At 38.7% G+C, this 18,613-nt stretch overlaps 1 protein-coding gene across 1 annotated transcript in view; it reads right to left on the bottom strand.

Annotated features, from left to right (window-relative positions):
• Positions 1 to 2,393: 2,393 nt before the first annotated feature.
• The window catches only part of Hltf (helicase like transcription factor), a 674,625-nt gene continuing 658,405 nt past the window's right edge, over positions 2,394 to 18,613 (bottom strand). The window contains exon 26 of the transcript XR_007831908.1: positions 2,394 to 2,404. The gene's annotated coding sequence lies outside the window, so the exon portion shown is untranslated. The remainder of the gene's footprint in view (positions 2,405 to 18,613) is intronic.

Here is an 18,613-nt window from a genome sequence, read left to right as displayed (position 1 = left end):
GCACTTGGGGAGGCAAAGGCAGGCAGATATCCATGACTTTAAGGCCAGCTTCATCTACAAAGTAAGTCCAGGACAGCCAAGGCTATACAGATAAACCCTGTGTCAAAACCAAAACAAAAGACAATTAACAGTGGTACTAACCACTCTAAATATGTTTAACATTTACCAAAGCTCCAAACATCCTCTTATCTCCCTCTACTGGCACACACCAGGAGTAACTGGTCCCATATTAGTATGATGGTGTGAGTGTTAAATGGAATATGGAAGGGATTTGACTATCTTCCACAATAAGAAGGGTTTTTTTGTGTGTGTCTTTATACAAGATATTCCTGGGCTTATTTGGGTTTCTGTCAGAAATGTCCAATATCATTCCACACCCAAGAAGAGGGCCTGTCTCTCACTGGTGGGTCAAAGCCCAAAGAAGCAAAAGAGACACCACCTCTGGCAGGACAACAAAATCTTCTTGAAGGGCCTTCATGACCTGGTGGCTACTGCCTAGGCCATTTAGCCCCTCTACAGGACTCTCCTCCATTCTTCTGGCTGTCTTTTTTATTCTCCAGTCAAACTCTTGTACCAATCAGCTAGCACCTCACTAATCTTACCAATTTCCACCACTGAAGATTTGTTATTACAGAAACTTATTATGGGTACAACAAAGTTATATGAACAGGATACTACCTCTAATAGGGTACCAGGACCCTTTGAGAATCCCAATATATTTAGACTTCCTTGGCCTTGATTTCCCTTTGCCTGCTTGGTAAGCAAATAGAGACAAATTCTGTCTCAAGGATGTTGACACCTATGGGGGCTGCTGCTATTAGAATTTCACAATATAAATAGCAGGATAAAATACTCAAAGCAACAACCAAACCTCCAGAGATATATATCCCAGAACCCTGGAATGAATGTTGGAGGACAGGAGTAGCAGACAGGTTTTATTCACACCTGTTTGCTTGATACTGTGCCATTGACTTTCATGTTTCTTGACAGCTTGTTCCAGCTCAACAGCCAGTCCTAGTTTACTGGCACATCATGGATCAGGAAATCAAGTCACTAAGGAGGTCCAAGCACCCATTGCTAGTTACAATACATGTAATACATGTATTTTCCCCCCTAACAACTTACCTAACTACTTCTAGCATTTTTTCTACAGTTCTTTTTCATAGCTACTGTTGGCAGCTGTTCTCATTAACATCTTGTTTCATGAACCCCATGAGCCCTTACCCACATGAAAGTTAGGAAACATTCCTCTTTTTAAAATCTACCTTTCCCCCTTTGTCTCATAGTGCACTCTTCCATGTCTCAATCTGCATGTTCCCATATCATTACTGTCACCAAGCCAATATATATATTAACCATACCCCATACCCCCCAGGCCCCCTATCTTTGGTGCAATAAAATTATCAATCCCTTTACCAACTTCACCTTCCAAGGTATTGTACCCCTGTAATAATTTCCCTGTAAGTCTACCTGTATGAGTCTGAAAAAAAATCTCTTGGTGGCTAAGAGAGGACTAAAGAAAGAGAGAAATCTTTATGCCCCTGTTTCTCCACCTTGGACTTGGCCTGGCTGTATCACCAGGCACAATAGAAGCTACTGGGGCAGCCTTGGTAAAGATGACTTCCAGGGCAAGTTTGACCAGGCTGTGACCTCCACCTCAAATAGCCTTGGGTCCCTCAAGCAGCAGCTAACCTGCCTCACAGAGGTTACCTTACAAAACAGGAGAGTTCTCAACCTGCTGACAGCTGAGCAGGGAGGGCTTTGTGTTGTATTCAGGAAGGGATGCTGTTTCAATGTTAATGAATCTTGGCTAGGAAAACAAAATTTATAGGTACTTAAGTATTTTCAGCAAGATCTCTGACCCCATTATATCCCGCATACCCCTATACCATGGTACTCAAACCTTCTGGTAACTCAGCTTCTTCTCCTCTTTGCCACCATCCTTGATATTAGGACCTTCCTCCTCTTACATCTCTGATTCCTTCATTTTATACAGCAACAAGTAATCAACCTTGTCAAAGTCACCACCCACCAGGTTCTGGTTCAATCCCAAACTATTTCTAACAATGCCTCATCTTTATGTTAAAAATGTAGATGTAGAGATAGAAATTCACAGGGTTGGAAGCTATCTGGAAGTAAGAATGGGATTGAGGCATGTTCAAACCCCAGAAATCTCATCTTGAGTCAAGCAGAAGTAGAATCCTCCCCTCCCAGGCCTGAATGTCCTGGTGTATATAGCCATGCACTACCACCATTGCTGCCCCTCCCTCCATAAAATCACATATAGTCTGGTAGCTAGGTTAAACTTTCTCTCCCCTTATATAAAATCCCTAGCACTGTGGCCCAACCAATGATGTACAGTTACCCTGAATGCCTCTACTCATCCCCCAAAGGTTTAAATTGCCTTTGTTGCCCCCATTAAATGAGCTGTCTCACTACAGTCTGCCACATGAGTATCTGTTATCATGTCATGGCCACCTGAGGTCTCTTTGCTCCCAGCCATTCCTGCCCCACTTACCCTCTCTGGATCCACCAATCACAACTGGGTGGGGGAAGTCCAGACTGAACGGCACACATACACTTGATTACCTGTATTATTCACTAACCTTAGCATTCACCTTAGAAGATCTTACTTAATACCCTACCAATTATGTCACCACTAATTTGGAAAATATGTAGGAGTTCAATAAGACTAAAAGCCAATTTTGCCATCTCCTTCCTGAGTTGTATCTGAAATGACCTTTCTATTCTGACCCCTAACTATTTTTCCTAGATCCATGCTTTCCCTTTTTTCTTTCCTTCCTCTGACACAGGTCTGTCCTGTTGTGGAACATAGGTACTTAGGAAAAGATGTTTAGCTATGACCCTCCCCAAGAGGTTCTACCCTGATTTTTTCCAGAATAGCTCATATCTTCCTCACGGATGGACCCCCTAACTCTTACTCCTACCTAAATGTTGTATTTTCTTCCTCTGGGATGGGTAGATAAATCTTGACCAATTTGATTTATCCTTCAGTATAAAAATAAAGATAATTTTAAATTAATTTTCAATAAGAAATAAAGAAAAGCAGAAAGAAATATATAGTTTCTTATACAAATTAGATTTCTGTAACTGAAATGATCTCTTTAGTTCCTTTCTCATGAAAACATTTTTATGGAATTTTGTTTTAATTTGATGTTTGATAATAAATATGTTTTTCAGAGAAAATTGGTTTAGTAATGTGTTTAAAGAACACAGTCATCTCAATGGAAGAGCCATTTTAGTGTTTATAAAATGTTAATGGGAATAGATTCACAATTAGGACTATATTTTATATTAATTTACATACACAACTCGTATTTATGTGAGAACAGCTCTACCATTGGAATAGTAATTTTCTTATACTGAAAAGCTGAGCTCCTTAGTGCCTCTTTCATTCAGATTTAACAACTTACAGTAAATAGATCACCAAAAAGTAGCTATAAGTCCATCTTGTTGATCCCAGTTTGCCCAATGTTGTAGTGATATGCATAGTAAATCTATAGGAAGGATGTAAGGACATTTGTAATTTACCTGACATTCTAATTTAAGCCTCAGAAATACAAGTTCTTATATCTTTCAATTGTAGCTGTGTAATCTTGCATCTATATGGTCCCTTCTTTTTAAAAAAGTAGTTATAGGATGATTTCCATGATGGCAGCGCTGATTACTGCACTGTATCTGATCTACAGGAAGATGACAAAGGACCCGACTAGGAGCCATAGACAGAAAGACCCAGAGAACACTAGGTGAGAGAGGCCTACACAGTATAGACCACAGGCGGGTCGGGCCTCGGATTATCCATCAGCTGATAGAGGACTGAGCTCCAGTCCACAGAGTCTGAACTGGAACTGCCTGCAAACTACAGCCCTGCTCTATAACAGGAACTTGGTATATTGGACTGAACTCCAGGCAGTGCAGCACCAGAGCTCCTGGCTTGGGGAAATCTCAGGGAAATGGGTGGATCTGTCCTCAGACCACTCCCCATGGACCCCCTGCCAGTCCACAGAAAGCCCCAGGTGTCACACAGGGGCCCAGGCAGCTGTAGACACCCTTTTCAGCCACAGATGCGATCTAAATGGGACCCGTCAGCAACCTGGCGATCTGCCCCAGCATATTGGTTCTGCACAATTGAGCATATCTGACCTGGCCTGGACAGGCTCCACAGCCCATCAGGGTCTCCAAAATTCACCCAAGAGGATAGGTAGACATGAAGGAATAAGACAGAAAACTACACAGCTCCCCCAGCCCAGTGGGACTTCCCTAGCAGTCAAAATGCACTGAACCACCACCGCTGTGCAGTCTCAAGGGGACCAGGCAAGAACCTACCTACTGGCTCCAGTGGACAGTCCCTGTATAATTTGGAAGAACTGACCTGGCCTAGCTTCACTCTCCAGCCTATCAGCACCTCCCAAGCTTATGAGAGAGGCGAGGTAGGTCTGAGGGAACAGGGAAGAAATCTAGTTGACCAACAACAATCAGAAGGCAGTAGCTGCTCTCTCCCTAGGGGCCAGACCTAGGCCCCACTACCTAGAGGGATAAGGCAGAAACCTAAACAACTGTTAGAAACAAACAGGGGTCAGGCATGCTAGGGTGATCTGAGCCTATGACACAAAGCCCCAAGGCCTGAGGGCCAGGTATTCAAAGCCAAGACAAAGACAGGACAACTGCTTCTACATACACTACCTTGAATTGATTCTGGGGCTGCAGAACAACAGCACCTATAGTTTGTGACCCGGTGAGGAGCCCAGGACGTGGAGCAAAGTATCCTGGAGCTGAAACCATGTCACCTGCCTGTTCCAGGGAAGAGTTCATTGATCTCCACTGGCAAGGGTTTCAACCTATAATCTCTCACCAACAATCCACTCTCAAAGACCAGTGAAGGACACCAGAACCTACCTCCCAACATCAGAGACAGCAAGATGACTAAAGGGCAGCATAAAAACACAAACAACACAGCCGGGCATGGTGGCGCACGCCTTTAATCCCAGCACTCGGGAGGCAGAGGCAGGTGGATCACTGTGAGTTCGAGGCCAGCCTGGTGTACAAAGCGAGTCCAGGACAGCCAAAGCTACACAGAAAAACCCTGTCTTGAAAAACCAAACCAAAACAAAACAAGAACAAAATATATGGCATCTTTAGATCCCAGCTATCCCAAAGAAAGCAACCCTGAGAACTCAAACACAAATGAAATACAAGAAAAGACCTCAAATAATCAGTAAGGAAGATGATAATGGAGGAGATGAATAAAATCCATAAACAAATATAGGAAGTCACGGCCAAACAGGTGGAAGACATAAAAGAGGTCTGTAGAGAGATACTGTAAGAAATTCAGGAAAACACAAACAATAAGAACAAAGAAATCAATAAAACAGTTCAAGATCTGAAGATGAAAATGGAAACAAGAATAAAGGCACAGACAGAAGAAAAATGGGAATTAGAGGCTTAGAGAAAAAGGCAAGCAATACAGAGGTAAGCTTCTCTAATAGAATTCAAGAGATGGAGGAATGAATTTCAGGACCTGAATATACAATCATAGAACTTGAATCAACAATCAAGAAAATGCAAAATCTGAAAAATTCCTGACACAAAACATCCATGAAATCAAGGGCACCATGAAAAGATGAAACTTCAGGATAAGAGGCCTTAAGGAAAGAGAAGACACTCTACTCAAAGGCCCGGTAAATATTTTTAACAAAATAATATATGAAAACTTTTCCAAATTAAAGAAAGGGATGCATATAAACATACAAGAGACCTACAGAATACCAAATAAAATAGACCAGAAAAGAAAATCTTTCTCTCATATAATAATTAAAACAAATAATATACAGAACAAAGAAAAATATTAAAAGCAGCAAGGGAAAAGGGTCGAGTAATGTATAATGGCAAACCTATAAGAATTACACTATAGGCACAGGAGACAACTTCCTGAACAGAATACCAATAGCCCAGGCTCTAAGGTCAACAATTAATACATGGAACCTTGTGAGGCTGAGAAGCTTCTGTAAAGCAGAAGACACTGTCAATAGAACAAAGTGACAGCCTATAGACTAGGGAAAGATCTTCACCAACCCTATATCTGAAAGGGCTAATATCCAAAATATATAAAGAGCTTAAGAAATTAAACTCCAACAAAACAAATAACACAATTAAGAAATGGGGCTCAGAATTAAACAGAGAATTCTCAACAAAGGAATATTAAATGGCTGAGAAAAACTTAACCAAAATGTTCAACATTCTTAGTCATCAGAGAAATGCAACTGAAAATGACTCTGAGATTCCATCTTACACCCACCAGAATGGCTAAGATAAAAAAACAACAACAACAACAACAACAACAAAACAAACTCAAGTTACAGCACACACTGGTGAGGATGTGGAGAAAGGGGAACAATCCTTTGACTTCAAATTTGTACAATCACTTGGAAATCAATCTGGTGCTTCCTCAGAAAATTAAGAATAGGGCTACCTCAAGACCAAGATATTCCACTCCTTGGAATATACTCAAAAGATGTTCTACCACACAACAAGGACTTTTGCTCAACCATGTTCATAGCAGCCTTATTCATAATAGCCAGAACCTGGAAGCAACCTAAATGTCCACCTGTTGATGAATGGATAAATTAACTGTGTTACATTTACACAATGGAAAGCTACTCAGCTATTAAAAACAAGGAAATCCTGAAATGTGTGGGCAAATGCATAGAACTAGAAATGATCATACTGACTGAGTTAACCCAGACCTGGAAAGACTTAAATGGTATATACTCACTTATAATTGTACACTAGCCCAAAAGAATAATCCCATGAAAGTCTTCACTTACCAGGAGATTTTTGATAGATGTGGGGACTTCTTATTGGGACTGTAGGTGAGAGAATAATGGGAGAATGGGGAAATAGAAGGATCCAAATGGCCTTAGAAGCCTACAAGAAGAACATCATGATGGACAGATCTGGATCCAGGGGGTTCTGCTCAAATTATTGCACCATCCAAGGACAATACATGCAGTAAGCACTGAACCCCATTCTCCATAGTTGTTTGGAGAGAGAGGACTGACTCTGACATGAACTCTGGTGTCCCACATTTGACCACTTCTCCTTGGAAGCACTCAAAGAAAGATAAGCAGGCCAGCAGGATGAGACTTGATAGGCTGTGACCATATGGTGTGGGAGGAGGTCCCCTTCTGTCATAGATCTAGGGAAGGGGAAGAGGGTGAAAGAGGGAGGGAGGGAGTGTGGAATGGGAGGATACAAGTGAGGGGATAATAATTGAGGTGTACTCTGAATATATCAACAAAAAAGAAGAAAAAGTAGTTATATTACATGATAAAAGAGAGTTTTTAAGATGTCCTGTATTTTGTGGAATTACTTTTCTTTGCGGATAATGAAAACAATACTTAGAAATTGCCTTTGTGTCTTTTTCAAGTAACAGAAATGGACAATACTATAAATTATAAACTATAAGCCAGGAGCAGAGACAACATCAGTAACAACTCACAACTCAGTTCACTTCACACCAAATAATGCATGCAAAATGCTTGAGAAGATACCACCCCAGACAGAGTCTAATGGTATTCTGGCTAGCTGATAGGATAAAACTCTAAAGCTCATCCTAGAATTGTGTGTTTGCAAATGTTGATGAATCAAAAATGATTGTTAGTATGTTAAGTGGACTCACAATTAATTTATACTTTGAGTTTCATTAATTTGTTAATTTAAATTGAGGTTTTCCTTAATAGAGCATTCTCTTCTTTCCTATATTCATGTCAATCATCTCCACCAGAATTTCCTAGTATAAGGCCATATATCATCTGATAGAGTTCTTAGTGTATTTCCCTAACAAATCAAAGGAAATTAAAGCTAGCAAATCATATAAAAATGGAGTATTTGTGGAGCTTGGTGTGGTAGCACACTCCTTTACTCCCAGAACTCCAGGGGCAGGGGCAGGTGGATTGCTGTGAGTTCAAGGCCAGCTAGGTCTATAAAGCAAGTCCAGCACAGCCAAGATAATACAAAATAATCCCTGTCTCAAAAAACTAAACAATTAAAAAATGTAGCTTCTTTGAGCTTCTCTACACATTTAACAAACTTCATCTTTATTGTATAGGCTATCTATTTCTCTCTGGAGGTTGTTAGGTGGAGAACTGGAAGTAAGATGAAGCTAAGTAACCTACGTTTATATTAACTTGGATATATAAGGCTTATAATATATGGGAAACTGCTTTAGGAGACTTTGCTTTTTAGAGATCTGCTCTATGGCAGTCTCCTGTGTCATTACATTCTAAGTCACCACTCCTCATTCTGGAGTCAACAAGCTTTCAGGAGTTGGGAATTGGGAGGCTGAAGTTTTGTTTCAAAACCCAAACTCAATATCTGGGCAGATACTCTGTTATGAAATATAGAACACCAAAATGAGATGTTAAGGTTTTTAATAGAGGGGTTTATGACTTACTCAAGCAGTAAGTTTACATTTAACCTATGACCAATGTCAAAAGCAGAGAGACCAATTATGATGCAATGGATATTGACATGAGAGATGCTCCTCCATTGGGGAGCTGCAAAATATGCAAAAGTACAATATTTGCTAACAATCATGAAAGTATGTGTTAGAATTTATGACAAATATAAAAATCTAAGAGTAAATATGGAAACAGAAAAAGGTGAAGGTACTTCTGAAATAATTTTTGGTGAAACAAACAAAAAAGTAAATTAAAAACTGATAAATATAAAAAATAATAAAAATAACAACTGAAAGCTCTTTGGAGCTCTGTAGAGGCTTCAAAGCAATGTGGTATAGTATGGTTATATTTAAAAAAAAGCTAAAAGATACATGGCAACTCAGGGCCAGAGATCAGGCTCCTTTACTAAGATTATGTGAAGGTAAACAGCAGGTGTGCAGTCCTAAAAGAGATGGTGTGAAAGATTTGACAGTTACTGTTCCAAGGTACATTTACTCCTTAAACCTCTGTGGAGCAGGAGGCCCTCACCTCTGAAAAGTAGAGCATATTATTCCTTACTCCAAGAAGCCACTGAAACTGGCATAACGGAAGATATAGGAAGGAAGCCTTTAGGTCTGAGCATATATTGTGGAATCTTTCTAAATAATACCTATTAACAAGGCCTTGAAATAACTCATGAAATAACTCACAAAAGAACAGAGACAAAAATAGGTTCAAATTTGTCTATAATTGGTAGGACCAAGAACCAAGAACAAGGGCAGGAAAACGTTAATAATATAATTAACTAAACTTAACAGATGGAACTCAAGAACTTAGTATAATTTTTTAAAAAAATAAACTAACATATGAGCCACAAAGCATTTATTGATGAACTGCAAGTATTAACAGAATACACAGTATACCAATGAAGAGGTAACCACAGAAGAAAATAATACTAGTAACCAAAGGAAGTTACCAAATCAGCAGGGTCTGATAAGAAAGGGGGAAAAAGGAAAAAATAAAGAGAAGAAAAGGACAGGAAAGTCTCCAAATAACAACTACAGGAAACAGATAGAAGCCTAGGTTGGAAAACATAGGTACTGAATTATGATTCAGATCCCTCTTATGGAAGTATTGCTTAGCTCCTGCCTCTAATAGGGTCATGATAAAACAGAGCCTGTTAAACAAGAAAATTTCAATGAGAAAAACAAATCCATGATTGTCTAGTTAAGGCGCGATGTATCTTGGTGTGCACCTGGAACTAGCAAGCTGGAGGTCTCACCCTAAATTATGATTTGAGAGAACAGCCCTTGCTGTACTCTTGAAGTCTCTTTTTGTAGAGCAGACAGACTGTTTTCATGGACAAGAAAGTTGGCTGTTAAACATTATCATAAAGATTTAATGAAAGGAAAGGAACAAGGGTAAGGATAAATATCATGGGAATGGGTTCACAAGTTTAGTGTAGGCTGAAAAATATGTTTTGCAGTTTATATCAGCTCTAAGAAAGAGGAACTTGTTCTTTATTACAAATAAAAATCTTGACTTGCAAGTAACACTGGACAAACCAGAATATGTTAACTGTAAACAGAAATATTAACATATACAAAGCAAACAAAATTTTATTCTTAACTACAAACAGAAACCTTAACTTGCAAGGTATATTGCTCATCTTTTGGTCTCAGTCCTGGCTTTCAGAAAACCACCAGGGACCAGAACCATCTACAGCTCCTCATGGGACAGGTGGAAGCTGAGGGAACATGAAAGAAATAGGAAGCAAATGCTGTGTAAGTCAGCTAATGTCACCCTCCAGATACTGAACTTTAACCAATAGTCCATAGTTCCTGGTAGTGGAACTTAACCATGAGTAATAAAAGCAAAGAAGAAATGTGACATCACAATGAAGAGGAAAATCTTGTGTTGTGCAAGCCTAATGCTTAGCCCTCAGTGGGCTAAAGTAGTGGTACCCGAGCTCAAGTCAAACATAGGCTCCAAATAATACATAAGCAAGGAGATTGTAAGATTGTGCAGTTGGCAAAGTCCCTTATGGACAACATAGTCTTAACATTTGGACCCATATGGTAGAAGCACAAAACCAATTCCTAAAAGTTGTCCTCTGACTTCCATATTCAGGGGTGCACACATCAGCACAGACACAAAAGTTCATCATATTATATAAGGAGAGTGTGTCACATAAAAGAGTTTGAAAGGAAGCAAAATTAGTTCTAACATCCACACAGGTCATATGCAAACACAAATATTGCCAGTGATACAAGTAAATTTCAATTCAGATATTGAACAGTTCCTTAGAAACTTGCCAGTTGGAAATCAAGGTATCCAAAGAATTCATAATGTGTTACTTTTACACAATGGGATACTACTCAGTTATTAAAAACAAGGAAATCTTGAAATTTGTAGGCAAATGGGTGGAACTAGAAAAGATCATCCTGAGTGAGGTATCCCAGAAACAGAAAGACATGCAAGATATATACTCACTTATAAGTGAACATTAGCCTAACATAGATGACCTCTGAGAGACTTTATCCAGAGGAGGATTGGGACAGGTGCTGGGACTCACTACTGAACTCCAAGTGGAGTAATGTGATGGTATGGAAGAATGGGTGGATGAAAGAACCCAGAGTGTTTAGGAGCCCCACAAGGAGACCATCAAGGCTGGTTGATCTGGACCCATAGGGTCCTGCACAAATTGCTGCACCAACCAAGGACAATGAATGCAATATATCTAGACCCCCTGTTCAAATATAGCCAATGGATAGCTCATTATCTATGGTTTTGGAGGAGAGCAGAGACTGCTCTCTGACATGAACTCTGTTGCCCCCAATTTGATTGCTTCACCTTGGTAGGGAGGCCTTGTGGACACATAGAAGAAAGGGAAGCATGTTATCCAGATGAGACTTGATAGGCTGTGTTCATATAGTGAGGGAGGGAGGAGGTACCCCTCTGTCAGAGGTGTACAGGAGAGGACTAATAAAGAAGAGGGAGGGAGCCTGAGGGGGAAAAAAAAAAGAAGTCCATATTGAACTGTTGATTAGTTGAGAAATGAAAATAAATTTTGAATACATCTTAAAGTAAATGACAAAAGATAAATCAAAATGAGGACTGACTGCAAAGCAAAAGCATTATTTAGTAGAAAATCTGTAGTAGTGATTAGATATATTAAAAAGAATGAAGGTAACAGTTGCTAAAGTGTATCTCTCTCTCTCTCTCTCTCTCTCTCTCTCTCTCTCTCTCTCTCTCTCTCTCTCTCTCTGGTTTTGGTTTTTCGAGACAGGGTTTCTTTGTGTAGCCTTGGCTATCCTGGACTCACTTTGTAGACCAGGCTGGCCTTGAACTCATAGAAATCTACCTGCCTCTGCCTACTGAATGCTGGGATTAAAGGCGTGCACCATCACTGCCTGGCACTAAAGTATATCTCAGAAGACTGGAATGCTAAAATAAATGTAGAATATAAAGGATAGTAATAATAGAAGGAACATTAATGACAGAAAGTGAGCACACACACCAGAGACTCAAGATTAAATGATGGCTCCTTGAAGAATAAGCATTTACTGTGGGAAAGATTGTAAACTTTGTCACAGGTGAAAGTCTCGGTGGGCTTTGCCATTGGACACACCATGAATACTTCCTGAGATTAATCTTGAGATAGACTCGGTGGAGCCATCATGGGCCTGGAACTTAAGAAGCAGACCGGGAGGACTCCACCTGGATTATTGTGTTTCTAATCAACCCTCGATGGGAGGAGGAGACCACCTTTTGCATATGAGAGACAGGCAGGAGAAGAGGACAAGAGGGGCAGCAGGTTCAGACTGAGCTTGAGTGCACACGGATTGGGAAAAGGATCAGCGAACAAGCTGTACCAGTGCACAGGCCAGAGACACCTAGGGACCCATCCCGTGAAACAGATACTGGAGGTTCACTCTTGTTTCCCTTTAACCTTTTTCCTCTCTTGTGTAAGATAGTTCGGTTGTATAATAAAGTTTAATTGTTAAGAAACAGAGCCAAGAAGTGGTGCCCAACATGGGCCCCGATGGGTTCCATAATTTCTAATAATATGAGAGAAGATTCAAAATTTGAAGGTACAGAAATGCTGTTTCAGGGTATCAGCAAAGTCGTAACTACCATTGCATAACTCTTTCCTACCTTATAATTAGAAGGAATTCTCTGTTCTTTTGTTTTGTTTTGGTTTTGTTGTTATTGTTGTTGTTGCTTTTATTTTTATTGTATTTCACTCTTAGAAGGATTAGAAGAAAGGCTAATAACATAGAAAAGCCGGAAGGGTCAGTACATTTTTTTCCTTTTGGAAAAGATTGCAGATTTGACTGGACAGATGGAAAGACTGAGAAAAGAAAATGAAGGGACAGGAAAGAGAATAGAATTTTTGGTATATGAGAGTGATGAAGGACAGAAAATAGAGAGACTGGAAAGCCAAGAAAACCCAGAAGAGTCGATAAGCTCTATCCTTTTGGAAATAATTACTGACTTGACTGAACAAGTGGACAAAATACAAAAAAAAAAAAAAAATGGAAGGGCTGGAAAAGTAGAAGGCACCTTTGGTTTAAAAAAAGGGGGTGGAATGGAAAAGGTTAAAAAAAAAAACAAAAAACAAAAAAACAACAAAACAGAGAAAAAGGAAGGCAGACAGACCAAAAGGTCTTTGGAGGAAACTGTCCTGGTGGAGGACACCTTCAGAGTTGCCCAGACACCTTCAGGTTTTCCAGTGGCTGTAAGACATGTGCCTGCACAAATTGGTGCTGAGGATAATGATGAAATGGCCTGGTGTCCTGTAGACAAGATGGATTTAAAACATTTTAAGGAATCCATCATCAAATATGGTATGCACTTTGCCTTGGTTAAACAAATGTTAAGCAGTTTGGCCATGCAGAATAGACTTGTTCCCCAAGATTGGAAAAATTTAGTTTCAGTGGTATTGGAAATAGCAGAACAATTACAGTGGTTATCGCAGTAGTGAATAGAGACTGTAAGAATAGAACAAGAAAATACGACACAGGAGATAAATATTAATAGAGATCAATAGCTAGGTGAAGGACAATATACTAACTTAAGAGAACAAATTCAAGCTAAAGATAGAGTGATTAAACAAGTTGTAATGCAGCCTTGAGAGCTTGGGAGCTGGTAGAGGAACCTGGGAAAACAACTATTCGATTTACTAAAATATTCCAAGGACCACTGGAATTTTTACAGAGATTAGGATCTGTTATGAATTGGGTGTTGCCAGATTCTGACAACAAACAGGCATTAAAGCTTATCATGGCTTATGAAACTGTAAATACTGAATGTAAGAGGGCACTTCGACCATTAAAGGAAAGAGGAGCTTCATTAGATGACTCGGTAAAGGGGACAGTTAATATTAACTCTCAAGAATATCAAAATAATATTATGGGACAAGTTTTAGCCAGAGAGCCCAGATATCACAATACTCAGTGCTTTAATTATGGTAAAATTGGTCATGTGCAAAGAAACTGTAGAGATAGAAAGCACAATAAGCCAGAAAAAAACATAGCTCATAGGTGAGAATAGGGAGGTTCTGGCCATGATGGTAATGAGATGTTAAGACTTCCAGGGTACTGTAGTTGCTGTGGGAAAGGGAAACACTGGTCTCAAGGTTGTCAGTCTAAGAGAGATGTGCAAGGCAATATCTTGCTGATGGGAAATGGAAGGAGGGGGCCATTGGCTCGGGCCCCATAAACAATGCCAGCTGAATTCCTTTGGCCAGTCCAGAGTGACAAACCCATTGGAAAATGGGAACTCAGTATTAGTGATCTAATGTATTCTACTGAAGGCAGTGTAGCCTTGGATCTGACTTCAAATATGTTTCTTACCCTATCTCCATAGGTTGAATGTTACAAATTAAATACTGGTATTTTCAGTCCTTTGCCTTTAGACCCAGTAGGAATAGTTCTAGGAAGAAGTGGGCTGACTTCTTATGGTTTTATTGTGCATCCCAGTATTATAGATTGAGATTCTAAGGAGGAAATAAAAATCATGTCATGTGTAAAGAAGGAGATGAAAATCAATGCTGGGGATAGAATTGCTCAACCCCTACTGTTTCCTTACATTAAGGGCAAAGCCGCTCCAGTGGAAAGAACTGATGCGTTTGGAAGCACAGAGACACGTGTGTTCTGACAAAAAGTAATTGATGATCAGAGACCTAAGTTAATTATACAAATAAATGGTGTTAAAATAGAAGGCTTGGTGGACACCACACTGATGTCTCAACCATGTGTCAAAAGTCTTGGAACCCAAATTGGCCACTTAAAAAGGTTTATACAAAAAACCGTAGGAATTGGTAAATTATCTCAAATATAACAAAGTGTACAGTGGCTTGACTGTGTGGGACTAAAAGGACAGACAGGGAGGCTGAAACCCTATGTGGTCTGATATTCCCATAAATCTATGGGGAAGAGATATCTTACAACAATGAGGTACTCAGATTAATATTCCTACAATTACAGAGATAAACAATGTTGAAACTAGCAGTGAATTGGTACGCGCTTCTGGGAAAGAGGTTCATGTAAGTGACCAGGGGTGACCACAAGTTATGCCCACTGTCCAACCTCAGAACTCTTTAGGTTTAGAGTGTCAAAATTTATAAGAGGGGCCACTGCTGAGATACCAACAGCCCTTCCCCTAAAATAGATTTCGAACAGACCTGTATGGCAGGAGCACTGGCCCTTAACAAAAGAAAAGTTGCAGGTGCTTCACTGTTTAGTGAAAGAGCAGCTGGAGGCTCAACACATCAAAGAATCTTCCAGTCCCTGGAATTCCCCCTGTGTTTGTGTTAAAAAAAGAAACAGGTAGGTAAAGAATGATAATGGATTTGAGGGCCATAAACAAGGTGATTCAAGCCATGGGTTCACTTCATCCTGGAATTCCTTTGCCTTCCTTGTTACCTAGTTCTTGGCATATAATTACAGTTGATTTAAAAAGATTGTTTTTTCACCATACCTCTGCATGAGAAGGACAGGGAAAGGTTTGCTTTCTCAGCACCTACTCTGAAGATTAGTTCTCCAATAAAGAGATATCATTGGAAAGTATTTCTACAGGGAATGTTGAATAGCCCAACTTTATGCCAGTATTTTGTACAACCTTTAGAAATACTTTATAGGCAGTGTCCTCAATCTATCATATACCATTACATGGATGATATTCTGCTAGCTGATTCTGATGCTAGTGTTTAAAAAAAAATGTTTCAGGAAGCACAAAAAATTCTGCCATGCTGGGGATTAAAGATTGCTATGAAAAAAATACAAAGAGGAGATTCAATTACCTATTTAGGCTATAAAATAACTGAACAAAAATTAGAACACAAAGGGTACAGATTTGTAGAGATCAATTACAAACTCTTTAATGACTTTCAAAAAGTATTGGGAGATATTAACTGGTTAAGGCCTATTATCAGGTTAGCTAGCTATGAGTTAAGTAACTTGTTTCACACATTGCAAGGGGATTCAGACTTAAACAGTCCAAGGTGTCTAACCGCTGAGGCAGAAAAGCAGTTTATTCTGGTGGAACAAAAACATCAAAAGGCATATGCGGATAGAATTGATCCTGAACTTGCTTACATTCTGGTTATTTTGCCTTCAAAACATTCTCCTACTGGGCTTCTCATACAAAGGGAAGAGAAAGTCATAGAATGGATATTCCTGGCAAGTAAACAAAACAAATAATTGAAAACATACATAGAGAAAATTTCTAAATTGATTACAAAGGAAAGAATAAGGTTGTGTCAACTGTCAGGGATGGACCCAGTGGAAATTGTAGTGCCTCTTACTAATTTTGAGATTATGTCATTATGGGTAATTAATGAAGATTGGCAAAGAGCTTGTAGTAACTATTTGGGAGACATTAACAATAGATACCCAAAAAGCAAACATATACAGTTTATAAAAGAACTAATTGGATCCCTCCAAGTATTGTAAAGAGGTGACCAATCTCAGGGACACCCACCTTCTTTACTGATGCAAATAAATCAAGTATGGCTGGTTATAAGTCTGATAAAATGACAAAGGTGATTGAAAGACCATTTACATCAGTTCAAAAATCCAAAATTTTATGCAACCCTTATGGTATTGTTAGATTTTCCTGAATCTCTTAATATAATTACTGACTCTCAATATGCTGAAAGAGTTGTTTTACATATAGAAACTGCCAAATTCACTCCTGATAACTAAGAGTTGACTACATTATTTATAAAACTGCAACAGGTTATCAGAAGCAGAAATTATCCCTTGTATGTTACTCATATTTGATCCCATACAGATTTACCAGGTCCACTGATAGGTTATATATTCAAAGCCTTCAAATTTCATAAAAAACATCATGTCAATGGTAAGGGGTTACAAAAGATTCTCTATCACTTGGCAACAAGTCAGAAAAATAATTAATAAGTGTCCTACATGTTTCTTGTATAGTCAAATACCATTACTTGCTGGAATTAACCCTAGAGATAACAAAAAATAAAATAAAATTTGACAGATAGATGTGTTTCATTTTACAGAATTTGAAAAAAATGAGGTATGTGCATCATACCATCGATACATATTCAGGTTGTCAATGGGCAATTACCTTAAGTTCTGAAAGGGCTGACTGTGTGATTACTCATTTACTGAAAATAATGACATTTATAGGAATACCTGCACAAATTAAGGCTGACAATTCTCCTACATATGTGTCCCTTAAGATAAAAAAGTACTTCTTTATGTATTATAATAGAAAGCATGTTACTGGTATACCTCCCAACCCCACAGGACAAACAGTTGTGGAAAGAGCTAATCGTACCTTTAAAAACATGCTCATTAAACAAAAGGGAAGGATACAGACACCCAGGGACCAATTAAATAATGCTTTGTTGACTCTAAATTTTCTTAATGTTAATGATAAAGGTACATCAACTGTAAAGAGACATTGTGTGATTTAAAAAAAAACTGAAGAGCTGGGACAACCAATATTCTACAAGCATTTGTCGAGTATGAAATGAAAACCAAAATAGTTTTGAGATGGGGTCATGGGTATGCATATGTTTCCACAGGGAATAAAAATACATGAGTACTAACCAAGCTTATAAAGATTAGATCTGAACATATAGCAAATGAATTTTAAGAACTACCTGGTTCTTACAACTTGACATTTTTTAAAACAAGTTGGACTGTTTAAAACTAATGCCCTCTTCTGGCCTGCTGGTGTACATACAGGTAGAGCCCTGTATTACTTACAAAAAAACACAAAAAAAAAAACAAAAAACAAACAAACAAACAAACAAACAAAAAACCAGGACAATGCTAAAGATGAAACAGACAGCCTGGGTGATTTAAGCCCAAAAGAATTCCTCCAGCACCCCAAACAAGGTGCCTCAACTGTTGTTTCCTTGAAAAATTATATATGTACTAATATACCTATATTAATTATTTCAAAAGTGTGCTTACTTTCAAGAAAAAACAGGACAACAATGAAGACAAAACAAGCAGCCTGAGTGATTTAACCCCCAAATCATGCTTCTGGCACATCGAGCAAGGTGCCTAAACTGATGTTTCCTTGAAAAGTATATATGTGCTAACATACCTGTACTAATAATTTCAAAAGTTTGCTTAATTTCAGAGCAAAAAACAGGACAATGATGAAGATCGAACTTCTGCCTCTAGCACTACTGTTTTCTCCAAAAATTACATACATATTAACAATAAAACGACTAGCCAAAAGGATTGATCCCAAAAAGACTGGACAAAAACAGATACAGCTAGCTTTTTCAGTGGTTGGCCAATACATTATTTTTCTAGGGTACCCAAAAAACATTTTTCTCCTAAACAACATAAAGTAATTTTGAAAACATGATGCCCCCATTCCCAATAGGTTCGGTGGGTGTTTTTGTTGGGTTACCAATGTTCATTTTTGCCTAAGGGGGTTAATTACAATTAATAAAAGTTTCATTTAGATATTTCTTCTTTTATTTTTCTTTCTCTCCTATCTTTCTATTTCAGCTAATATTAAGGAAAAGCAGGGAAGGAAGGGAGGGTATAGATTGAAGGAAAGGAGGATATAGGTTTATAGAATAAAAGGTAGATTATTGAATCTACTAGATTCAAAAATCTTCTATTGGTATTGTAGATTGATGAAAATTT

This window comes from Acomys russatus, chromosome 15, assembly GCF_903995435.1.
Source record: "Acomys russatus chromosome 15, mAcoRus1.1, whole genome shotgun sequence".
Lineage (NCBI taxonomy): Eukaryota > Metazoa > Chordata > Mammalia > Rodentia > Muridae > Acomys > Acomys russatus.
Note: the sequence above shows the minus strand (reverse complement) of the source record. Positions and strands in the feature narration are given on the sequence as shown.